Below are 27,254 nucleotides of genomic sequence, written 5' to 3'. Positions count from 1 at the left end.
AGAGGAGCATTCTTTTTGCTTAATGTCACAGATGCCAAGGCATTGATCGAGAAGATAGTTTCCAACCAAGAATGGAGTGATGAACGACTACAACCCCGCAAAACAGGTATGCATTCTCTTAAAGAAGCTGACATGCTTGCAACCAAGGTAGATCTGCTTGCAAAAAGAGTAGAAAATTGTGAGAAAATGAGTGCCCAAGAAACTGTACAAGCCATGGACACCCACATGACTTGTGAAGTTTGTGGAGAGATCGGATATTCGGGCAATTTCTACCCCGAGACCCATCCAGACCTCAACTTTGTCAACAATGACAACGGTTTTCATCCTCAAAATCAAGGATGGAATCAGCGCTCCAACAACCAAGGTAATAATTACAATAATTAATCGCAACGTGCTAGTAACCAAGGTAATAATTATCCTTTCCTTAAAGATCTTGTCTATAGTCAAGGTAGAATGACTAATAATATAAATAAGAAACTCCATGCTAATGACAAGATGTTAGAAAATATAAATGCTAAATTGGATGATTTCTCTTCCGCTATAAAGAATTAACTTAGCTTTAATAAGATGCTAGAAACCCAATTAGTACAACTAGCAGTTGTTATCCCATATTTTGAGAAAGGAAGAATTCTAGGGAAGCCTGAAGAATTCATGGAGACCACCAACCTCATCACATGAAGCTATGATTTTGGTTTAGATGGTTGGGGAGTTCCTATTAAGAAAGGTGATCCTAGAAGTCCTATTATTACTTGCTCTATTGGTCCTGATACTTTTTAAAATGCAATTTGTGATCTTGGATCTAGTGTAAACATAATATCTAAGGAAACTTATGAAAACTTGTTCTACAATGAATTAGCTCCAATTTGTGATTACGGTTTTATGCCTTGGGGGTGGAAGGGGCTGGTATATATAAGGGGGAGCATCAATCTTGAGCCCTCTGATCAAACCGACTTGAAAGAACAGCGTAGATGCAAACCCTAAGGCGGTGGAGAACTGACATTTGAAGCACAGGGCTGACACATGGTCCTACGGGCTAGCCGCCCTATAGGTGTGGCCGGCCAACCCCACCTAGCTGCCTCTCACCCTCTGCTTTGGTGGATTGCCTGCTAGAGTCCTCTAGAACCTTCTAGAGTTATTTTTGTTGCGGATAGTTGTGATTAAATTGGATGTTTGGGTCCACCTTGACAAATTTCTGAATAAACCCTACTAAAAACACGGATTCACCAAACTTGTGGAATTTGTTTGTTTAACCCCTAAACCTATGTTGGTAATCATTTTATGCCCTTATACAAGTTATATTGATGGTTTATAATGGTTGTTAACTACCATCAACAAACTCACCCAAGCTTAACCTTTGCTCATCTTTGAGCAATGCTAAACTTAGTAATGGATCAGGAGTTTCTTCGATGTTTTCACTCCTCAAAAGTACACATGTGTTCAAATAAGAATTCTCCTCCAGATTAGAATAAACTGATTTGACTTTCAAACTTACCGTATTACTTTCAACCATGGGGCTTCTTAGCGTTCACTTGGGTCTTGAGCAATTGAAAGACAGAACGATCAAGTCAAGCACTATGTCTCAAGTTCTTTGCTCAACCATTATTCTGGACTTTTTGTAGGTTTTCAAAATAAAACTAAGAGTTTCCATTGTATGACACTCTCAAGTTTCTCAATATATGTGGTATTTGTGGATCCTCACCAAGGAAATAGTGATGTTATGCCTTTCCTTTCCTACAACTAAGGCTTATGTGGAGCTCGTAGGAGTGGAAATAGCATGAAAGAGCATACTTGCAATATATATATTGTAAAGTCAAACCTCGGATACAAAGAGAGTTGAGTCATAACAAATCAAGATGTGCATGTGTGTCGATATTTATATGGTGGCTAACCTAATTCTACTATACTCCTTGAAAACATATCTCTCTTTTGAAACTTGGAAACAACTTTTGCAAGAAAACATGGGCTATCTTATTCATCTCTCTTCTTTTTTTGGGCGAGCACCTGAGTACCCATTGTTTTAGATATCTCAGACACTTGTCTATTTTTTTCAACTATTTTTTTTCTTTTTTTCATGAATAACTTTTGCAAAGCTCCATGCTTCTTTTCTGCAACAAAACTTTTTGAGAGATGGCAACAAGAACTTGGAGCATTTATTTGGCGGGTGAAAAAACAATCAAGAGTATTTTTTTGGTGTTTACTCCTAGTGTAAGAGTAAAACATTTTTGGGTGGATCTAGATGGAATGACATGTTTTTGCACCTACCCTGAGTGTAGGAGTAGTGCATATATGGGTGATGTGTACGTGGCCTTGATTTTAAGAGCATGACAAACCTCTCATAAGGGTCAACAAAGCTTGACTAAATTCAATGCAACCAAGTAGCGTATAATAGTGGAAGTTTTCTTAGCCTAAATATAATGTTTGGCTCTAGTAGGAATTCAAGCCTTGTCATACAGGAACTCATCATGTAGCATTTTTATGTTTTCTCAAAAGAAATCTCCAGAATTTTAGTATCACTTGGAACAAGATAAACAACTGCTCAGACCTTCTCATATCATATCCATCAATTACCTAGACTTAGATCAAGCATATGCTATCCACGAGTTTCAAGTTCTGAGTAAATTCTTATATCAAAACAGTCTTATCAAAAACTCACGAGAATTCATGGCTGAAAACTAGGTACTTGAAAGGAATTACAGCAGAGCAACTATTCATCATTTCTATTTCAAGAGATTATCTTCAGAGTCCATTTTATTTTATTTAGCTCTTAAAAATCAAACTTAAAGAAAAGTAAACACACACTTTTTTATTTTGTTTTCATTTTATTTTTTTAGATCATGACAAATTTTTATTTTATTTTTAATTAGGCATTATTTTTAACTATTGTATAGCAAACTTAGAAATAGTAAAACAAAAAAGGGAAAGTAATACTTATCTAGATACATGGGGATGCCTTCCCCCCCAAGCTGGTTGTTGTCGTGGTTTTTCTTAGAGTGGTTTCACCAGTAGATGTCCTTCTCATCCATCAGGAGATTGGATTCCTCAATGGGTCTAGCCTGTTGAGCCAGATCGGGAGGATGTACTCCTAGTGGAACAAGATGAAGTCGACCGGGTGAACATGCTATTGACCATCCTACAAAAACTTCAACAAGAACAACAAAACTCGTGTAACGGATTAGGTTAAAAGGGTTAGCGGTCTGCCATCCAAAGATTTGTTGTTCTTGGGATTGGAAATATTTTTGAAGTGGCATAATTCTAATAGGATGTCTATCTCATTTTTTTATTTTTTGACATAATGCATGCATGGTATTTTTATTCTTACGCCGCCATAGTAAATATTCTTGGCGGTTTTTACACACCGTAGAATTATTCACATGTGGCTTAAGATTTTATAATGCAATAATGCAATTTTTGTTTTCTTTTCTAAATGCAGTGCTATGTAGAATAGTAAATATGCTAAAGTAGAAATAATTTATGCAATGTGAAAGAGTAAATATGGATAACTACCGATTTACCTTCCGGCGAGGGTTCAAATTTTTAAGTCCTTTGGACAGGACTTTTCTCTAATCTTGTTCATTCTTCAGGTGCATCTGTTGGTCCTGGAGATAGAGACCTTGATGATTGCATCTCTTGTGATGGTGACTCTGATGATGCTTTCACCTTCTCCTTCCACAATTGGTTGGTATGTGGACTTGCTTTTTGCGTAATTGATTTATTCTTCACAACTTCTACTTCTTCATTATGTGGGGATTGATTCCTCTAGCGTTGCGATGCTCGGCGTCTCCTCTTGGAGCGGGTCTTCTTTGGTTGTTCATAAGTTGTATAACTATTGAAATAGCAATGTACCATTGGTTCAGGGAATTGGAAGTGGAGTTGTCCAGATCCAATGTAGATGATCGCGTTGGTGTGTTGAGGAACGGTCTACCAAGGATGATAGGTACGTCTTCTTCTTCTTTTCCCATGTGAAGAATCATGAAGTCGGCAAGGACATAGTGATCTTGTATTTTTACCATGATGCCTTTTGCTATTCCCTCTAGAAATTGGATTGATTGGTCTGTCATCTGCAATTGCATATATATATATAGCGAACAAAGGTTCATCACCGAATAAGTAGTCATACATTACCTTGGACATTATGTTGACACCTAATCCGATGTCACAGAAGGTGTTGTGGAAGATTCTTTGTCCTATTGTGCACTCAATCACTGATATGCGTAGATCTTCCTTCCTGGTGAGGAATGGTGAAGCGAGGAGGTGGTTGTACTCTGATCGGAGTGTATTAATCATCTTGATAGATTCTTCTTGTGACTGCCTGGCCTTGTTCTTCCTTCTTCTCCGATAGTTGCTCTTTTTCATCACTGTTGTTTCCTCAAGCAGATACACCATCTGTGGATGACTAGGAGAGTGATGTATATGATTCTTGAAAGTAAACTTCTCCTTTCAATCCTTGATGGTGAAGAAGGTCTTGGCACTATCCGCGTAGATGATGGCTTTTGTGATGCTTAGGAAAGGTCGGATGTTTGAGCAATTTCTACCCCGAGACCCATCTAGACCTCAACTTTGTCAACAATGACAACGGTTTTCATCCTCAAAATCAAGGATGGAATCAACGCTCCAACAACCAAGGTAATAATTACAATAATTAATCGCAACGTCCTAGTAACCAAGGTAATAATTATCCTTTCCTTAAAGATCTTGTCTATAGTCAAGGTAGAATGACTAATAGTATAAATAAGAAACTCCATGCAAATGACAAGATGTTGGAAAATATAAATGCTAAATTGGATGATTTCTCTTCCGCTATAAAGAATTAACTTAGCTTTAATAAGATGCTAGAAACCCAATTAGTACAACTAGCAACTGTTATCCCATATTTTGAGAAAGGAAGAATTCTAGGGAAGCCTAAAGAATTCATGGAGACCGCCAACCTCGTCACATCAAGGTATGATTTTGGTTTAGATGGTTGGGGAGTTCCTATTAAGAAAGGTGATCCTAGAAGTCATGTTATTACTTGCTCTATTGGTCCTAATACTTTTTAAAATGCAATTTGTGATCTTGGATCTAATGTAAACATAATATCTAAGGAAACTTATGAAAACTTGTTCTACAATGAATTAGCTTGAACTTGTGTCTATTTGCATCTAGCTGATCAATCAGTCCGCCATGTAGAAGGGATAGCCACTAACCTTTTGGTCGGAATTAGAGGAGCATATGTTCCAGCTGATTTTGTGGTATTAGACATGCTTAATATAGGTATGCACCCCTCATCCTTGGACGTCCTTTCCTCAATATCGCTAATGCTTGTATATATGTGGCATCTAGACGCATTCAATTGCACTTAGATGAAAGGAATGAAACATTTGCTTTTGCCTCTAGAAAACCTGTCTTTTATGAGAAACACGAAGGAAAGAAGCAACCAAAGAAGAGAAGAACCAGAAAGCCAAAGCCAATTGAGGAGAAGGAAGAGCTTGGCAAGAATAAGCCAAAGCCACGAGGGATATGGCGCAAGAAGAAAGTAGCATCATCTACATCATCATCGCCTGATCCTGTGAACATTTCTGAGGAGAGTGAGGAGGGAGAATTACCGTACAAGGAAGAACCCCCGCATAAGGAGGAACAGCCATGAGTCGGTAATAGAAGCTACGCTTTTATTGCATTTCTACTGGATTTAGTATAGGTTACATTTGCATATTTCCCTCTTCAACTTTGCATTCCATGTTAGGTTAATAGTTGCATTGCATGTTTACATTTTCAATAAAGGTACTTATGAAGTACTAGCATTTAGAATAAATTTGTAGTAATAAAATCTAAAAAACCAATAAAATAGATCTCATAATAGTTAGTCTTGGTAATAAATTATCATAGTAGTAATAAATGAAGAAAGATTCAAGGAGAGCTATCTGAGAAGAAGATTCCGATTTCCTCAAAAGGCAAGCTTGGGGAGAACCTCCCAGCTCAGGTATGAAGATATTCACATCTACTCGTTTATCTACATTAATTCTCTATATTGGAAAAAGAAAGAATAATATATATATATATATATATATATATATATATATATATATATATATATATATATATATATATATATATATAATGATAATGATATAAAATGATAATAATAAAATGAATGATGATACATAGGTACGGTAATGAATATGCAAGACAACTATGCTATTATAATTATTGTAGAGAAGAATCATTAAAGCTACCTTAATCACTCTTTCTTTGAAATTGATGTTTACACACCTTTTGGAAATGATGAATAATTGCTCTGTGATACTTTGCAAAAGGTTGCTATACAACCCTTTACTTCACAAGTTTTGAGCATGTAAAATTAGAGTTAATCTTAAGTTGATTGCTTCTGTGGGTTGCGAATGCTAGAACCAAGTATAGGCTTTTGTGAGATATGTTGTGGCAAAGATTAGAGTAAATCTTTTTTAACTTGTTTGAGGAATAGTTGAGATGACCTAGAGTCTTGTTCTTACAAAAAAGATAAAAACCCTTGCTAGAAGTTCTTCAATGGTAAAAATTTCCTACCTGAGCCAAATATATATGCTTTCCAGATATGATAAGCTGACACAAAAAACTGCTTGTTTGTTTTGAGCTTTATAAAGCCTTATTGATCGGAGTAGAGAAGCTTGTCACACCTTTTGATCAAGATCACGTACACCCTGTGTACATAGATATGCTACTTCTACACTGGAAGTATCAAACCATCGATTCCATATTTATGCACCCCTTACTCCTTAAGAGACATACATTGATACCCCTTCTAGCTATCCATCATATTATAGAGAGGCATGGGCTACCAAAACAAGAGCGAAAGAAAAATAAGAGCAAAAAGCTCTATAGTTCAAGAGAGAGAGAGAAAGATTAAAGTAGCCATGCCCTCTCAAATAGAAAGCTAGAGGAAGTGAAGTTCTCAAAGGAGTACCACTTCCACAAAATACCAGACACTTGCACATCTTGATCATTTTGTATGACTTGTTGCTCCTTATGAACTCAATCCAACCAAGTAGCGTATAATAGTGGAAGTTTTCTTAGCCTAAATATAATGTTTGGTTCTAGTAGGAATTCATGTCTTGTCATACAGGAACTCATCATGTAGCATTTTTATGTTTTCTCAAAAGAAATCTCCAAAATTTTAGTATCAATTGGAACAAGATAAACAACTGCTCAGACCTTCTCATATCTTATCCGTCAATTACCTAGACTTAGATCAAGCATATGCTATCCACGAGTTTCAAGTTCAGAGCAAATTCTTATATCAAAACAGTCTTATCCAAAACTCACAGGAATTCATGGCTGAAAACTAGGTACTTGAAAGGAATTATAGCAGAGCAACTATTCATCATTTCCATTTCAAGAGATTACTTCAGAGTCCATTTTATTTTATTTAGCTCTTAAAAATCAAACTTAAAGAAAAGTAGACACACACTTTTTATTTTGTTTTCATTTTATTTTTTTAGATCATGACAAATTTTTATTTTATTTTTAATTAGGCATTATTTTTAATTATTGTATAGCAAACTTAGAAATAGTAAAACAAAAAAGGGAAAGTAATACTTATCTAGATACATCGGGATGCCTTCCCCCAAGCTGGTTGTTGTCGTGGTTTTTCTTAGAGCGGTTTCACTAGCAGATGTCCTTCTCATCCATTAGGAGATTGGATTCCTCAATGGGTCTAGCCTATTGAGCCGGATAGGGAGGATGTACTCCTAGTGGAACAAGATGAAGTCGACTGGGTGAACATGCTCTTGGCCATCCTGCAAAAACTTCAACAAGAACAACAAAACTCATGGAACGGATTAGGTTAAAAGGGTTAGCGGTCTGCCATCCAAAGATTTGTTGTTCTTGGGATTGGAAATATTTTTGAAGTGGCATAATTCTAATAGGATGTCTATCTCATTTTTTTATTTTTTGACATATTGCATGCATGGTATTTTTATTTTTACGCTGCCATAGTAAATATTCTTGGCGGTTTTACACACCGTAGAATTATTCACTTGGGGCTTAAGATTTTATAATGCAATAATGAAATTTTTGTTTTCTTTTCTAAATGCAGTGCTATGCAGAATAGTAAATATGCTAAAGTAGAAATAATTTATGCAATGTGAAAGAGTAAATATGGATAACTACCGATTTACCTTCTAGCGAGGGTTCGAATTTTTAAGTCCTGCGGACAGGACTTTTCTCTAATCTTGTTCATTCTTCAGGTGCATCTGTTGGTCCCGGAGATAGAGACCTTGATGGTTGCACCTCTTATGATGGTGACTCTGATGATGCTTTCACCTTCTCCTTCCACAATTGGTTGGTCTGTGGACTTGGTTTTTGCGTATTTGATTTATTCTTCACAACTTCTACTTCTTCATTCTTTGGGGATTGATTCCTCTAGCGTTGAGATGCTCGGCGTCTCCTCTTGGAGTGGGTCTTCTTTGGCTGTTCATAAGTTGTATAACTATTGAAATAGCAACGTACCTTTGGTTCAGGGAATTGGAAGTGGACTTGTCCAGATCCAATGTAGATGATCGCGTTGGTGGTGTTGAGGAACGGTCTACCAAGGATGATAGGTATGTCTTCTTCTTTTCCCATGTGAAGAATCATGAAGTCGGCAGGGACATAGTGATCTTGTATTTTTACCATGATGTCTTTTGCTATTCCCTCTGGAAATTGGATTGATTGGTCTATTATCTGCAATTGCATATATATAGCGAACAAAGGTTCATCACTGAATAAGTAGTCATACATTACCTTGGACATTATGTTGACACCTGATCCGATGTCACAGAAGGTGTTGTGGAAGATTCTTTGTCCTATTGTGCACTCAATCACTGATATGCCTAGATCTTCCTTCCTGGTGAGGAATGGTGAAGTGAGGAGGTGGTTGTACTCTGATCGGAGTGTATTAATCATCTTGATAGATTGTTCTTGTGACTGCCTGGCCTTGTTCTTCCTTCTTCTCCGATAGTTGCTCTTTTTCATCACTGTTGTTTCTTCAAGCAGATACGCCATCTGTGGATGACTAGGAGAGTGATGTATATGATTCTTGAAAGTAAACTTCTCCTTTCAATCCTTGATGGTGAAGCAGGTCTTGGCACTATCCGCGTAGATGATGGCTTTTGCGATGCTTAGGAAAGTTCGGCCCAAGATAATGGGTGCCCTTACATCTCCACCTATATCTAAAACCACAAAATCTATGGGTACATAAGAATGTCCATCTCAAACAATGGCGTCTTCAAGAATTCCATTGGGGTAGCAGAGAGACTGTTCTATAAGCTGCAAACACATATTTGTGTACAATAGAGTATCTCCATTAATCTTATCATAAATTACCTTTGGCATAATGTTAACACTTGCTCTGAAGTCACAAACAGCTTCTTAGAAAGTGTGAGGTCCAATAGCTATGGGGATGACAGGTCTTCCTAGATCTCCTTTCTTGACGGGTAAGGAATAATCCTCCCATCTTCCTATTGATTATTCTATGTAGCATCCTGCAGCATTGTAAAAATGACAAGATTTGTAGTTTCGAGATCTTCTGGTTGCCCAGAATCTTACCTTTTTCTGTCGGAGGAACAGCAGCTGGTAGCTGAGCTATTTGTGATTCTATCATTTTATTAAAGCTATGCTAATTTTTAATAGCAGAGGAGAAACTATCCATTTTGTTGTTTATATTTTCTAAGATTTTATCATTGGAAGCTAGTTTTCTAGATAAGCCCTCCATTATTTTAGCTTGGCCAAAAATTAATTCTCTCAAGGGTGGTTGGTTGTTGAAATTATTTTAATTATTACCTTGATAGTTACCTTGGTAGTTTGATCTTTGTTGTTGATTTCAACCTTGATTTTGTTGAGGACAATAGTTGTTGTTGTTGATGAAGTTCACATCCTCTTAGGTTTCAGGACAGTTGTTCCTTGAATGCCCAATGTTTCCACACTATTCATACGTCATGTGTGAATCATGAATGTGCATGACTTCTTACTTCTCATTGGCTCGGTCTTCAAGCTTCTTCATTAGTAGATCCATCTTGGCAGACAGCATGTCTACCTCTTTGAGTTGATGCATACCTCCACCTCCCTTGCGGGTTTAAAGATGTTCTTTATTCCAACCTTGGTTGGAGACCATCTTCTCCGCAAGAGCTATTGCTTGTGTGATTGTGAGTGATAAAAATGCATCTCCAGTAGTGGCATCCATATTCTCATGGGTGTTGTTTGTCAACCCATGGTAGAAAGTCTGCATGAGTAGCCAACCCTCCATCCCATGGTGAGGACATTCTAAAATATAGTCTTGGAAGTGTTCCCATGCCTTAGGGACAGATTCATCATGTTGCTACTGAAAACTTGAAATTCTTCCACGCAGAGCATTGGTCTTGCCTATGGGAAAGAACTTTGCTAGGAAGGCAGTGGAGCAGTTTGCCCATGTAGTATTTCTATCTTTGTTGGTGTAGAACCATTGCTTCGCCTTCCCCAAAAAGTGAGAATGGGAAGAGGCGATGTAATATGACACCTCTGGTAACTCCTTGGATGGTGAAAGTTCTTTAAATCTCTAGGAATTGTTAGAGATGAGCACTCGCATCTTCATGTCCCTTTCCACAAAACTGGCTAGCTTGCACCATGTTGATGAGAGCTGGCTTGAACTCAAAAGCATTGTCTTCGATGTTGATCGCCGGTCCAGTATGGATGTTGGCCGTAGTTAGAGCAGAGAATTCATGGAGAGTCTTGTTGGCCATGGCTTAAAAAACTGGCATTAAGCTCCGCCTTGTCTAGTTGTCTTCCGATTCTAAAGCTAGAACTTTCTTAAGTTTAGCTCTAGTCCTCCTGATTAATGCTTCTAGATCTTCAATGTAGTTTGTTGGAAGGTCAAAACCAGTCATACATTACCCTGCATAAGATATAAAAGTAGACAGAACAAGGGTAAGCCTATTTGAGCAGGGATCAATGGTTTCCTCAATCACATCAATAAGTAAAAGTTTGACCAAGGTAGGCTAATTAACCTAAGCACCATGCTTAATTTAAAAAGCCTATGAAATTATGATTGATCACAAACCATATTTCAAACTAAAACATACTTTATATAGAACATGGTAGGATAAACAAGTTTTATTCAAGTAAAGACATATGAAAGGTGAACTAATTCTTTTTATTTTAGCATAATTTAAAGTATAGTCTATAGTTTTATTATATAGAGGTTTTAAGCAAATTATAATTGTAAAGGATAACTACCGATTTACCTTTGGCAAGGGTTCACCCTTTAAAGTCCATTGAGTAGGACTCTTCTCCTTTCACTTTTTGCTTGACGATGTTTCGTCCGTGCCTAGAGAAGTGGGTGTGGATGCTGATCCTATTATCTGTCATACCTATTTGACCTTTGTACGTGGTTGTTTCTTGGGATATTTGTTTTTAGTATATTTATGCATGTTAAACCCATTAAATGGGAATCTCACTGTTTGCCCTTGAATATGAAAGCTAACATGCCCTGCTCCCACATGTAAAACTGCATTTGTAGTGTTAAGAAATGGTCTCCCTAGGAGGAGGAGAACTTCCCTATTATGGCCCATGTCTAGAATGACGAAGTGTGTGGGCATGTATGTGTCTCAAATTATCACCAAAATATCCTTGGCTAATCCCTTAGGTTTTCGTGAAGACTGATCTGCCATCTGTAGTCAGAAATGTGCAGTGGACAAAGGTCCACCCGGTATTTTATCATTTACTACCTTGGACATGACGTTGATGCTTGCTCCAAGGTCGCAGAAGGCATTGTGGAAGACATGCAGGCCAATTGAGCATGTCATTGTCGGGTGGCCAGGATCTTCTTTCTTGGCAATGAATGGTGGATCTAGTTGGTGAAACCCATTGTTGATGAATGCAGCTTCTTCGTGGGTTTCGGGGCAATCATTCCCCAAATGGACAATGTTCCCACAAACTTCTCATGTCATGTGTGAGTCCATGGCCTGGACAGTGCCCACCATGCCATCTTTTTCTTGGGCCCGTTCCTCCAGTCTTTTCATTAATAAATCTATTTTTGCGGAAAGCATGTCTGGCTCCTTCACGGTATGCATTCCTTTTTGTGTTTTCCTTTGCTCCCCCAACTTTGATTTGCCACCATTTTATTGATGAGATCCATAGCTCCACCAATGGTGAGTGAAAGGAAAGTGCCTCCAACAGCTGCGTCGATGTGGCCCCTAGACATGATTGTTAAACCATCATAAAAATATTGAAGCAGTAACCAATTTTCAGTCCCGTGGTGTGGGCATGCTTGAATGTAGTCATGTAGCCTTTCCCACACCTCAGGAATGGATTCCACGGTGATCTACTGGAAGTTGGAGATTCATCCCCTCAGGGCATTGGTTTTGCCCATGGGGAAGAATTTGGCGAGGAACGTCGTGGAACACTTGTCCCACGTCTTGATAGCTTCCTTCTCCTTATAGAACCACTGTTTCGCCTTTCCTAAAAGGGAAAAGGGAAACAAGAGGAGCTTGATGCTTATGGTCTCAACGTCCTTGATGACGATTGTGTCACAGAGCTCGAGGAAGTGTTGGAGATGCGCATTCACATCCTCGCTAGGCAACCATCGTGATGAGGCCAGCATAGAGCTCAAAGTTTTGCTCCCTAATATTGACAGCGGGCCCAACGGGCACATTAGCAACAGTAGGGGTGGAGTAGTCACGGAGTGTCTTAGCCATGCTTGGAGTAGCGGATGGTGCGGCATTGACTGTTTTGGCTATCAGAGGAGTAGCAAAAGAAAAGGCGGCGTGAGACCGTTTCTTCCTTAGGAGTGCCTCCAAATTTTCGATGTAGTTTTCCGGTAGTTTGTAACCGGTCATACACTATCCTATTTTCATCCACAATAGGAGAAAACAAGCAAAGTTACCTTGCATAAACAATGGCTACCTTACATGCATATTATCATGAACATGTCTTACTAGATTCTTTAATCAATATGCCTTCCCTAGCAATGGCACCATAAATGCTTATTGGTATTTCTTAACGTCACTAGTAAGTATGGGGTTTGAATCCATCCTCAGCAATGGTGCCAGAAATACCTTGTTGGTACTTCTTAGCAACATAACTAATGTGTAGCCATGCTACTAAGAAATAGCCTTGATAGTTCCTTAACAATGTTAGATATTTATCCGCAAGCGCACGGAGCTATCATCGTAGCATTTCACCCGAAAGTATTCAAGGTATTGTTATTTATATTTTCCCAAAGGAAGGCTTTTGATTAAGAGTCTAGTATGGATATGAACTTGAATAATAATGCTTGCAAGTACACCAATGCTTATAATAGGGGTAAGAATAGTATTTCCAAGATAGTGGACACACACTTGTCATTCCTCAAAGGATAAAATAGAAAAGAAAGGATAAAAGAATAATCCTAAGTCGAGCAGGTATTGGTCTAGTGTAGTCATACAAGGATTAGTTGATAATCGTACAAATTACATAATTAGTTTTAGGGCTAAGTGTGTGTGGGGGGGTATGACCCCGGATACCCACGGCAGACCACATGGGCTGCGCCCCTAGGGGCAGCCCAGCCCACAAGACGAAGCCTTGCAGGGCATGACTCTGCTCGGCGTCTCCCGCAAGACACCAGGAAGATATCCTGAAGATACTACAAGATCTGTTAGGATACGTATGATCCCAAGATTCCTATAATCTGTTATTACTTTCCGGTTATCTCTTAGATCTAACCAACTTGTAACCCTGCCCCCGGACTATATAAGGCGGGCATGGACCCCCTCCAAACTCACGCAATATCATACAATAGCCAATACAATCCAACAGAACACATGAGTTGGGTATTACATCATACTGACAGCCTAAACCTCTCTAACTCGTGTGTCTCTATTGCCTTCTTGTTCTTGATTGCACGCCTCTCTGCCGATCAATCTACCTTCATGGGATACCCTTCGGAGGACTACCGACGATATTTTGTCGATAGTTGGTGCGCTAGGTAGGGGTGTGCGTGCTATTTCCTTGTGGAGCAGGATGGCTTTTTCCATAGGCTCTTTGTCCCTCCCGTAGCTCGACCAGATCTTCATGGTTGGATCAATCTTGTGGATCATCAATGCTGACGAAGTTGGAGAGCTCCTCGAGCCGGTGCAGATCAATTTTGCATCAATCACCCCCGCACCTGCCACTACAGATCCGATCTCAGAACCACCTCCGAGGTCGCCTTCATCGATGACTCACCGCCTGCTTCCTTGCTACTAGAGGAAGTAGATCAACAATGATGATCTGATCGCATCCATCGATCAGGTTGGCCTGAAGCTCGCCGATTGCCTCTCCATCACCAAATTAGCTCTAGACAGTCTCGTTCAATGCCGACCACCCTTTGATCCAGATCTATTAGAGGCTGCCCCAGAAACTCTAGGGGTTATGGCCCTATCGTTAGGGTTCATTAACGCCACCACCACTTACCAAGATGCCCTAAGGGGCAAATTTGCCGACCAGGTTGGAGATATCCATCCTCGCAACGACCAGCTCCCGTCGGCCATCAACATGCTGCACATCGGCCGATGTCCTGTAGCATCCCTCCAAACCATCCTGGAGCAGTGTCCGGACTCTGAGTCCTAGGGCTCTATGGAGACCATCGCTGAAACCATCACTGAACTACTTCTTCCCCCTCTGTTTCATGGCGGCGCCATCTTCAACATCAGCATCGACAACCCCCTCAGAATGGCGAAACCGAGGAGGAATGCGCCGCTCGCGAGAACCAGAATGTCAACCATGCACAACACCGAGCAAACGAGGCAGCCCTTGTGAGGGCCAAGCAGCAGCTTGACTCGCAAGGAAGGCCACTCCAGCGCAACCTCGACGACGAGTTTGTCCATGTTGACAGCCACAATGTCTACAAGACTCCAAGCACCAATTAGTATAGTTCGACATGGCATCCAAACCACTTGGAGAGATCACCCTACCAGTACAGTTCGGCATGGCAAGTAACTACCGCATTGAGCATATCAACTTCTACGTTGTCGACTTCAACACCGCCTATCACACCATACTTGGTCGGTCAGCTCTGGCCAAGTTCATGGTTGTACTGCATTATGCTTATCTGGTGCTGAAGATGCCTTTGCCGATAGGAGTCCTAGCCTCATGGGCTAACCTCTCCATCACCAATGCCTACGAGATAGAGAGTCTCACCCTTGCTGAAGCCACCAACTTCCCCATCAGATGGCCAGTGCGGTCACTGATGCCAAGACGGTGCCCGCCGACAACCTAGAGATCCCATTGCTGGAGCCTCCATGCGCCTTTGCCAAGTCCAAGGAAACAAAGGAGGTTAGCCTCGACCTTGATGACCCCTCCAAGACCATGAAGATTGGGGCTCACCTTGACCCCAAATAGGAAAACGTGCTCGTCTCCTTCCTACGTGCAAACGTCGACGTGTTTGCTTGGAAACCTATAGACATGCTGGGGGTACCATGGGAGAAGATCAAGCACTCCTTGAATGTCTCACCGACCACCAAACCGATCAAGCAGAAACTCCACCGATTCGCACCAGACAAGGATGCTATTAGGGTAGAAATAAAACGGCTCCTAGCTATCAGATTCATAAAAGAAGTGTATCATTCTGAGTGGTTAGCAAACCCTGTTCTTGTTCAAAAAATGAATAAAGAATGGAGAATGTGTGTTGATTACACTGATCTTAACAAACACTGCCCTAAAGACCGCTTTGGTCTGCCTCAGATAGATGAGGTTGTAGACTCCACCACCGGCTATGAACTGCTCTCCTTCCTCGATTGTTACTCCGGCTATCACCAGATCTCCCTCAAGGAAGAAGACCAGATCAAGACATCATTCATCACGCCTTTCGATGTGTACTGCTACACCACCATGTCCTTTGAACTCAAGATTGCCGGGGTGACCTATCAAAGGGCCATCCAGATGTGTCTCAACCAATAGATCGGCCGCAACATCGATGATGTGGTCATCAACTCCAAGACCGCCGATGATCATATCGCTAACCTCGAAGAAACCTTCGCCAACCTGAAAAGGTACCGATGGAAGCAGAACCCTTCAAAGTGCATCTTTGGAGTTCCATCAGGTATACAGCTGGGCTACATCTTCAGCACACGTGGCATTGAGCCCAACCTCGACAAGGTCTCTGCCATCACCAACATGAAATAGCCAACATGCGTTAAGGATATACAGAAGCTTATAGGCTGCATGGCTGCTTTAAGCCGCTTCATATTGTGCCTCGGCGAAAAGGGACTACCTTTCTTCAAACTCCTCAAGACCTTCGAGCGCTTTTCCTGGTTAGAGGAGGTAGACACAGCTTTCGAGCAGCTCAAGTTGTTCCTAACAAAGCCTCCGATCATGACAGCGCCATGGCTAGACAAAACTCTCCTGATCTACATCGCTACTACTTCTCGTGTCGTCAGCACGGCCATTGTGGTTGAACACAAGAAGACCGGGCATGCCCATAAGGTGCAACATCCAGTATACTTCATTAGCAATGTTCTTAATGAGCCCAAGACTCGTTATCCTCAGGTCCAAAAACTGCTATATGCCATCCTGATTACATCGTGCAAGCTCCACCACTACTCTGAGTACTACAAGATCGCTGTGGTCACCGAGTTCCCTATGGGGCACATTCTCCGCAACAAAGGGGCCAACAACAGCATCATCAAGTGGGCGGTTGAGCTTAGCACTTACTCTATTGAATTCAGAAGCAGGCCTACCATCAAGTCTCAGGAGCTCGCTGACTTCATCGCTGAGTGGACCGAGATCCAAGAGCCCATTGCCGCCACTTGCCCTGAGCACTGGGTGATGTACTTCAACGGCACCCTTAACATCAACGGTGCTAGTGCGGACATTTTGTTCATCACGCTAACCAAGGATAAGCTCCGATATGTCCTCCGGATACACTTTCTGACCTCCAACAACGCTGCCGAATATGAAGCATGTCTCCATGGACTTAGTATAGCCGTTGAGCTCGGTGTTAAACACATCATGGTATATGGGGACTCCGTGCTAGTCATCAACCAGTTCAATAAAGACTGGTCTTGTTCCAGTGAGAACATGGATGCATACTTCATCGAAATCAGGAAGCTTGAAGGGAAGTTCTATGGTATTGAGTATCACCACATGGTATGAGATCAAAATCAGCTCACCGACCACCTATCCAAGTTAGGCTCCTCTCGCGCCACGATTCTGCCTGGGTTCTTTATTCAAGATCTTTTGGTGCCATCCATTAAGGAAGATAAGGAAGTTCAGGAAATCCCCCCCCGAGCAGCTGGTACTTATGGTACCTTCGCCGGCCACCGATTGGAGGGAACAATTCATCAAGTACCTCACCAGCGCTGAAGTACCTGTCGACAAGACTGAAACCGAACTCTTAATCCATCGAAGCAAGCATTACGTGCTGGTGGATGGTGACTTGATGAGGAAAAGTGCCAAGGAAAGGATACTGCAGAAATGCATCGCCCAAGAAGAGGGAGTGAAGCTACTTCTCAAAATTCACTCTGGTTCCTGTGGCAACCACGCAGCCTCGAGAAACCTGGTCGGCAAAGCTTTTCAAGCTGGTTTCTACTGGCCCACGGCCATCTCCAATGCAGAAGACCACATTCGACATTGTGAAGGATGCCAATTTTTTACCAAGCAAATACACGTGACGGTAGAAGAACTGCAGACCATCCCAGCTTCCTGGCCCTTCACATGCTGGGGCCTAGACATGATTGGGCCTTCCAAACCAGCGCTAGGTGGTTTCCGGTACATATATGTCGCCATCGACAAGTTCTCCAAGTGGATCGAGTATAATCCGCTTGTCTCGGCTACTGCAAAGAAAGCAGTCGAGCTCTTCGAAGATATCATCCACAGATTCGGTCTCCCGAACAACATTATCACCGACCTTAGAACTACATTTACTGGCCATCACTTTTGGGATTTCTACGTAGACCGATGCATGTCTGTCAAATACATCTTCGTTGCCCATCCTAGAGCCAATGGCCAGGTCAAATGGGCGAATGGCATGATCCTTGATGCCCTCAAAAAGAGGCTATATTAGAAAGAAGAAAAGCATCTGGGCAGATGGCTCAAAGAGTTACCAGTTGTGGTCTAGGGACTGTGCACTCAAGCTAGTCGCAGCACCGATGTGTCTCCATATTTTGTGGTCTATGGCTCAGAAGCCATACTACTAGCGGATATTGCCTTCTGAGCACCTAGGGTGGAAAATTATGATGAAGAGCAAGCTGTAGTTGTTCGGACAGAGGACGTCAATAGGGCCGAGGAAGAATGCCTAATCACCTGTGTCTGCATAGCCAAATATCTAGAAGGCTTGTGGAGGTACTACAACCACAACATCAAAGGAAGTTCATTTGCTGTCGGTGACCTCATTCTCCATAGAAAACAAAAAACCGAAGGGACGCACAAGATCTCCTCCCCCTGGGAAGGGACTTACGTCATTAAAGAGGTTACCCAACCAGGGTCTTATCGCCTATGTGACTTAGACGGAACCGATGTCCCAAACTCATGGCACATTGAGCACCTTATACATTTCTACCCTTGAAACACTCCAGATATGTATTCTCTGCTCCATGATGATTAATGTTTTGGTCGCCATAATTTGTCTCCATTATTTTCTCCATTATGATTTAATCTCCACTTATGGTCGCTGAGCTCTAAGCTAGTCTTTAACGAACTCCATTATGGGATCACCATAATTGCTCCACCACGTTTTTCCAAATCTCCAACGAATTTCATCGAATAGTTTTTCTCCAAATCGCCAACCACGTTTTCTCCAAATCTCCAATGAATTTCGCCGAATAGTTTTTCTCCAAATCACCGACCACGTTTTCTCCAAATCTCCAACAAATTTCACCGAATAGTTTTTCTCCAAATCGTTGACCACTGTTTCTCCAAATCTCCAACATATGTCGCCAAACATGTTTCTCCAAATCGCCGAACACTTTTCTCCAAATCTCCAAGATATTTCACTGATCGCCGAGCAGCACACGTTTTGTTCTATTGTCTATGGAAAAGACCCAATCTCCGATCTCTCCCTACACGTGCTATGGGCTATGTGCTCTGTGTTACGGGTGGTCAGTTGTGGTTCCTTGGTCACGCCTGTTCCTCCTACATGTGCACGGGCTCCGCGCTCGACGTTATGGGCTATGGGCTAGCCAAGGTCGAGAGCTCAGTAAACGACTAACTGCTCAGACGCCAATTATACTATGTTTATCTTCAAGTTATTTCACCAACCTTCGAGCAGCACATGTTTCGCTCTACGCTCTATGGAGAAGACCCAGTCTCCGATCTCTCCCTACACGTGCACAAGCTCCGCGCTCAATGTTATGGACTATGGGCCAGCTAAGGCCAAAGAGTTCAGTAATTAATTAACGGCTCAGACACTACTTATACCACATATAATTGCGTTAGGGTTATCACTACAACGATTCTACACCGAAATACCAGCAAACTGCATAAACATGCACTTTATAACATTTATACATATGCATAAATGTTTTATGTGCTCTTGCGCGCTTTAACTGCCGTATCTAGATATTACAGATAATATCCTCTGAGCAGATCACCGAGCGTCACCATCACCATCCGTCTCACCGAACAGGTTGATGTCACCGGCTAGCTTCTTCGCTGCGTCCTCCACCTCATCCTCCAGCTGCTGGTGCTCCACCTCACCCATCCCTTCAGTGAATCTAGCCCCTATCGCCTAAACATCAATGGCTAGATAGTGGGACCGAACCACTGCAAGGGCATGAGTAATGGCGGTAACAATAGCATCGCGGTTGAAGCTCTTGAAGTTCTCCCACATCGCCTTGCACCTCTCGATGACGGTGTTCGAACGTGGCGGTCTGCCGTTGGGCTAAGGAGCCACCTCTAGGTCAACATAGTCAAGCAACGGTTTGACTCCGACGACTACGGTGTCGAATGGTCCTAGTTTCCTGCACTAGCACATCAAATTGTGCCTTGACCCTTCGACGGTAGTCTGCTAGCATTACAAGGTTCCGTCAAGTAAGGAAACTACTTCAGCAGTAACTCCGACTAGGAAGTACTCATCGTTCAGCTCCTCGGCAAGTTTGTCTGCTCGCCCTATCTCCTTCGCCTTCTCCTCTCAGAGTTGCTTGAAGGCTTGGCACAGCTGGCTAAGCTCCGCATCTTGCTCTACAAGCATAACAGTCATCACCAACACTATGACTGTCAAGAAACACAAAAACATTCGCCGATATGCCATACCTGTCCTCTGCTTGGATACGCTTTTTAGTTGCTCAGACTTCTACTCCAGTTGCATGGAAGCATTCGCCAGCTTCTCGGACTTGCCCCACAGCTGCTCGGACGTAGCCGCCAGCTGCTCGGACAGGACCCCTTCTAGTATTCTAGGTCCCGCACGTTGGACTCCACAAGGTCCTGCTCACTCTAGGACCTCTGGATCTTTCTCTCAATAAGGTTCATCACCTCCGTGGGTTTATCATTCTCCTCAGCAAGGGGCTCCATCCTCTTGATCCGCTAGTGCCACTGCTTGGTAGTTCAAGTTATCCCCTGCAAACGCACAATGATAATGACGAACTCTGATCTCCAACATCAAAGATGAGAACTCTAAAAGCAGCACTGACCTTGATTTGTTTCACCACTTCGGCAAGGGTAGACTTTAGTCTCCTCATCTTCCTGGTGGTCTCCTCCTAGACAACCACCACTTTGTCGCCGTGCTTGCGGAGGATTCGGACAGATTAGGGTCGAGGTTCATCACGCTCGATCTCTTTCACCTTGTCCTCCTCTGTCGCAGCTGGAGGCACCACCTGGGGGTTCGGTGGCTGGATAGCGTGTCCATCCACGCCCTCTGATGCCTCAGGGAGCGTTGTTTGCTCCTCCGGCACCGTAGGCTTCTTCCCTCCAAATTCTGGCATGACACCAGCATCTCTAGCCTCTGCTCCCAAGGACTCGGTGGTTCCCGCCATTGCCTCGGGCACTGCCGCCTACCCGTCCGCCATCGACACCAACCGTTCATCACCGCCAAGTCTAGCAGAAGGGCTGGTTGACTCCTCTGTAGGCTACCGAGCACCCAGGGACTCCGGGATGGGGTCCACTGGCATCTCCTCTACCCTGGGGCTAGCCTTGGGCTCCTCATCATTCTGGACGGGCGGGGCTAGATCTTCTGTATGCCTCACTCTGCATCAGATTAGCTTGTCAATCGCCAAAAAAACTAAGGAACGATGGCAAAATAACTCCAAGGCAAGGATACTTACGGTTTGGTTTGCTGGTACAATTTCTTGAACCAGCGTTGTCTACCCGAGCCCCCAGGCACAACCATAGGGTCAACTCCTGTGCTCTGGGGTGGAGGTCCCATTTTCTCCATCATTGGCCTCTCCTTCGCCCACTGCTCGAGGACTCCCCTCACCTGCTGCTCGGGGACTTCCCTCACCCGCTACTCGGGGACTTCTTCGCCTCTCTTCGATCATACCTCAGTGTGCGTGAATGTGCGCTTTTCAATTCAGGGCTCCACCCGTGGACTGGTTGCCTACTCGGCCAGTCTTCTACCTTTCTTCTACTTTCTAACCCTGGCACCACATGACTACATCATCTACTGTCAGGCTCGGGGACTAAGTGGGCACACTTCACCTTGCGGTGAATGTGTTTGCTTTATTCTAGAAGACTCCATGCCTCTTGAAGCTGAAGAAGACTATCTCCTTTTCTTATGGTCGGACTCTAAGTGGGCACACTTGGTCCATTACAAAGAAATTTTCGATTATGAACTTGTGCACCTTACACACTTATGGCAAGCCATACTTGGGTTACACTACTCGATGATGGTTCTCACTACTTGGCAACTGCTCACAACTGCTCGGCAACTCATCACGATGGTTGGACCATGAGTTTGACTGCTCGGCTTTGTTCGCACCTGCTCAGACAAGCTCAAGACGGCATTGCACAATGGGTACAAGGCGCTTGGGGACTAGCTATGGGGGGTACGACCCTTGATACCCATAGCAGACCACATGGGCTATGCCCCTAGGGGTGGCCCAGCCCACAAGACTAAGCCTTGTGGAGCATGACTCTGCTCGGCGCCTCCTGCAAGACACCGGAAAGATATCCTAAAGGTACTACAAGATTTGTTAGGATACGTATGATCCCAAGATTCCTGTAATCTATTATTACTTTCCAGTTATCTCTCAGATCTAACCGACTTGTAACCCTGCCCCTTGGACTATATAAGGCGGGCAGGGACCCCCTCCAAACTCATGCAATATCATACGATAGCCAATACAATCCAATAGAACACAGGAGTAGGGTATTACGTCATACTGACGGCCTGAACCTATCTAACTTGTGTGTCTCTGTTGCCTTCTTATTCTTGATTGCATGCCTCTCTTCTAATCAATCTACCTTCGTGGGATACCCCTCGAAGGACTACCGACGATATTCTATCAATAGTGTGAAGCAGGTCAGGAGGCCACCGAGTACTGGTCTACCAACAACCTCATATGACAATTTAGACTCCTACACCCTAAATGAACTTGGGGGATTACGAAGGACAGACAGGGTTGTCACTACCTGCCGCCTACTCCTCAAACGGAGAGAAGGAAATGCATTCACCTGTCTCTTCGTACCCAAGCACCACGCTTGCGTATATAGAAACTACCCAAATCCCCTTGAGTCCCTAACCCTATAGATCGATAGGTAAAGAACTTGGGCACACCTGACGGCGCGATGAATCGCCACCTCAACTTAGCTCTAATTCTGATTATATAAGTTATATGATTGTTTAAGCATAAAGTTAAGTGTGCTATTCTCATGACACATAAACTCTGCACTAGTTCATATATCAAGATCATAACATAATAACTATACTCTAGTTCATAAGTATGACTATAATAAAGTGAAGACATGACTTTGGAAGAACCCATATTGATATTCATACCAAGAATTCTCTTTTTCCAAGGAGACAAGCCCTCCAAGGTGGCTTTGCCTTGCTCTAATACAACTAAAAGGTAAAACTAAAGAGAGTAGAGAGTGAGGTGCTGCTCAATGTGGTGTGTGTTGAGAGGGGGGTTGCCCCTCCATTTATACATGGCTCTAAGGTGGTGCTCTAGCTATTATTGGCGCGAAGCCCTGAGCTATACCACCTTAGCATGGAGCCATGCTGCCGCCTATCGAAGGAGAGGCGGAGGCACGCTAGCAGGGGGCCAGCCGCCCCGTAGGACCGGCCGCCTCTTGACTACACCGCCTCACCACCACCTTTGCATGGCAGGCCATGGGCTGGTCATGGATCATTGCTCCGTTGGTTTTCGCCCAATTTGAGTTGAGTTGATGGGTGTCTCCCTTGATCCTTTGCGCAAATCAGCGTTGAAAAGTGCCTTTTGGTGATTTATTCTATGTATTTGTGTTTATGACCTACAAAATAATGTTCTCCAAATACATGTGGAACTTGGTTAATAGGAAATACATATGTGATTAAGATTGCTAATTTCTCCTCTTTTTGTGACTTATTTGGCGGTCGGATTTGATCGATAGAGATCACCAACAATAGGCTCCTCATGTGGAGTCACTGGTATGCTATGCTCTCATGCAAACTTGGTGGATATGTAAGAATAGGTAGCACCTAAGTCAAATAATACCGAAGCTATAGCTCAATGCACAATGAACATACCGTACACCATGTTGGGGGTGTTCTAGGCGTCCTCCATGGTCAGATGGGTGAGACGACCACGGGTGGCTCTAGCAATGTTCTTGTGCAGCATACCCTAAACAGGCACCTGTCTCGCTAGGGTCGGAGTAGGTGGTGTAGTATTCCTCATGGTGTAGTTAGTGACCTTGTGACCTAGCTGACCATAGCCGAAGCAAGTGAAGGGCACACTGCTAGTGGTAGTGGGTGCATCGGTCTTCCACATGCTAGGGCGGTCCTGAGTGGGGTGATGGTAGTTGGCAATATAGGTACCACCTCCACGGCTCAGAGCAGGTGTGGCTCCTTGGATGACATGAGTACGAGGTAGCAAGGGTACATGAGCACGTAGCCTCTAAGATGCCAGGGTGCGAGAGGTGCTCCCAGACCGATGCTTCTTCTCCTTGTAGAGGGCGTGAGCCTCTAGACGATCCCTCTCCATCTCCAGGACCTTGTTGATCATCTCCTGGAGGGTGTAGTAGGTATGATCCGAGAGGGCCACCTTGAGGCATGTGTTTAGACCCTTCTTGAAGAAGTACATCTTCTTCTCAGAGTTTGTCTCACTGGGAGCATACCTCATCATGCGAGTGAAGTGGTTGGCGTACTCCTGGATCTTCTAGGACCCCTAGGAAATGTTGTGGGACTCTTCCACCTTGGCATCCATCATGCCCTCGGGCACGTGGTGTTTGCGGAAGGCTTTGGCAAACTCCTCCCATGAGATGTGAGTGGGGTCAGCATGGGTGTCATAGTAGATGTCCCACCACACACGTGCGGCGCCAATGAGCTAGTGGGCTGTGACTCCAACACACTCCTCATTGGAGCAAGTGGTTAGGTCTAGCTTCTTCTCCATCTCACGCAGTCAGTCCTTGGTGGTGATGCAGTCATTGTCAGAGCTATCGAAGGTAGGGGGGCTCAGCTTGAGGAAACCTTCTAGCTTCCTTTGGAAGTTGTTGGGTGGACCTCCATTGTGGTGCAATAGCCCCATGGAGAAGAAGAATCATGAACTTAGAGAAGAAAACAAGAAACTCAAGTTGGAGAAAGAACATCTCAAGACTGGTTTGAGCAAGTTCACATGAGGCCAATATCTTCAAAGTGAGCTCCTTATGAACACCGTGATGAAAATGGATAGAAGTGGTATTGGGTTCTTGGCAAATCAAGAGAAGAAAGCTCAAGCTCAACATCAACAACAATACAAGTCAAAGCCTAAGTCAAAGAGATGCTTTAAGTGTGGACAAGAAGGTCACTTTGCTCATGAGTGTGAAACTCCACCACCACAACCCTTGCCCAAGCATACTAGACCCTTTGCCATCAATACTCACTACATGCTTAGAAATGATTCTAGTGGAAAGATGAAAGTCATGTTCTTAGGTCCACCCAACAAGAATAGGCCTAAGCAAATTTGGGTTGCTAAGTCACTAGTTTAGAAAGTCAAGGGCCCTCATCAAATTTGGGTCCCTAAACAACAAGCTTGATCTCTTGTGTGTGTAGGTGAACTACAAGACTAGTGGAAGTCATTGGGTTATTGATAGTGGTTGCACTCAACATATGACCGGTGATCCTCGTATGTTCACCTCACTAGATGAAGAAGTAGGTGGTCAAGAAAGGATTATTTTTTGTGACAATTCAAAGGGAAAAGTACAAGGGTTGGGCAAAGTTGCAATATCAAATGACCACTCAATATCAAATGTGCTATATGTTGCTTCATTGAGCATCAACTTGCTATCCGTTGGTTAATTGTGTGATCTTGGCTTTCAATTTTTGTTCAACAAGAAGGAAGTGGTTGTGTCAAAGAAAGATGATGATCAAGTCATATTCAAGGGCTTTAGATACAACAACCTATATCTAGTGAATTTCACCTCCGAAGATGCAAACTTGAAGACATGCTTATTGGCCAAAACATCACTTGTGTGGCTTTGGCATAGAAGACATGCACATGTTGGGATGAGGTCACTCAAGAATTTAATGAAAAATGAGTTGGTGAGAGGTTTGAAGGATGTGAAATTTGAGAAGGACAAGCTTTGTAGTGCATGTCAAGCCAGCAAGCAAGTTGCAAACACTCACCGAACCAAAGCTTACATGTCAACAACAAGAGTGCTAGAGCTTCTCCACATGGATCTATTTGGACCAACACCTTACAAGAGTTTGGGAGGCAACCACTATTGTCTTGTAATAGTTGATGACTACTCTAGATACACTTGGGTGTTCTTCCTTCATGACAAGATTGAAGTGGCCACATGTTTCAAAGAAGTTTGCCAAGAGAGCACAAAATGAATTTGAAGTGAAACTCAAGAAGATAAGAAGTGACAATGGGAAATAATTTGACAACACAAACATTGAAGCATATTGTGATGAAGTTGGGATCAAGCATGAGGTCTCCACAACCTACACTCATCAACAAAATGGTGTAGTAGATAGAAAGAACCGGACACTAATCACCCTTCCAAGAACAATGCTTGATGAGTACAATACACCTCAAGATCTATGGGCAGAAGCCATCAACACCACATGCTATGCATCCAACTGCCTATTTCTCCAAACGTTTCTTAGTAAGACCCTTATGAGTTGCTCAATGGGAAGAAGTCGTATGTCTCATTCTTCCAAGTGTTTGGTTGCAAATGCTACATCTACAAGAAGCGACAACACCTAGGGAAGTTCCAAAGATGTTGTGATATTGGTTTTCTTATTGGTTACTCATCAAAGTCCAAAGCATATCGAGTATTTAATCATGCCACCAGCTTGGTTCAAGAAACATATGATGTGGAATTTGATGAATCTAATGGCTCCCAAGGAGCACATGAGAATCTTGATGATGTAGGTGATGAACCATTGAGGGAGGCCATGAAGAACATTCCGGTTGGAGAAATCAATCCCAAAGATGATGAAGATGATGTACAAGTGATTGATCCTCTCTCTTAATCAAATGTGCCACAAGATGATGATAAAAGATGGGAGAGTAGAAAATGAAGATATTCATGTCTCTCTTGGCCAAATGGTGGCACAAGCTCAAGATGTTGATGCTCCACAACCTCCTCCCCAAGTGGTTGATAGAAGAAATTCTCCTATACTTCAAGCATATCCACAAGATCTCATCATAGGGAGTCCTTCGGGTGTAATGACTTGCTCTCAAAAAATTGCTTCCTTTATTGAACATCACTCATTTTATTTCTTGCATTGAGCCTAAGAATGTAGAAAGAGCTCTTCAAGATCTATATTGGATAAATGCCATGCATGAAGAATTGAACAACTTCACCCGCAATGAAGTTTGGACACTTGAACAACGACCACAAGATGCAAGAGTCATTGGAACAAAGTGGGTGTTCCACAACAAGAAAGATGAGCAAGGCATCATTGTGAGGAACAAGGCAAGGCTAGTTGCAAAGGGGTTCTTTGAAGTGGAAGGGTTGGATTTTGGAGAGACCGTTGCACCGGTTGCAAGACTTGAAGCCATTCGTATCCTTCTTGCATATGCATCTCATCATGAAATGAAATTATATCAAATGGATGTTAAAAGTGCATTTTTAAATGGCTTCATAAATGAACTAGTCTATGTTGATCAACCTCCCGGGTTCGAAGACCCTAGATATCCTAATCATGTTTTTAGGTTGTCCAAGGCGCTATATGGGCTAAAGCAAGCCCCAAGAGCTTG

The 27,254-nt window shown here is 42.9% G+C and overlaps 1 non-coding gene across 1 annotated transcript; it reads left to right on the top strand.

Annotated features, from left to right (window-relative positions):
- Positions 1 to 10,250: 10,250 nt before the first annotated feature.
- Positions 10,251 to 10,359, top strand: LOC136540997 (small nucleolar RNA R71). Its single transcript, XR_010780113.1, has one exon. It is a non-coding gene; the product is annotated as a small nucleolar RNA R71 (small nucleolar RNA).
- The last annotated feature ends 16,895 nt before the right edge of the window (positions 10,360 to 27,254 follow it).

This window comes from Miscanthus floridulus, chromosome 2 (genome assembly GCF_019320115.1).
Source record: "Miscanthus floridulus cultivar M001 chromosome 2, ASM1932011v1, whole genome shotgun sequence".
Taxonomy (NCBI): Eukaryota; Viridiplantae; Streptophyta; class Magnoliopsida; order Poales; family Poaceae; genus Miscanthus; species Miscanthus floridulus.
This window is presented reverse-complemented; position numbering and strand designations above follow the sequence as displayed.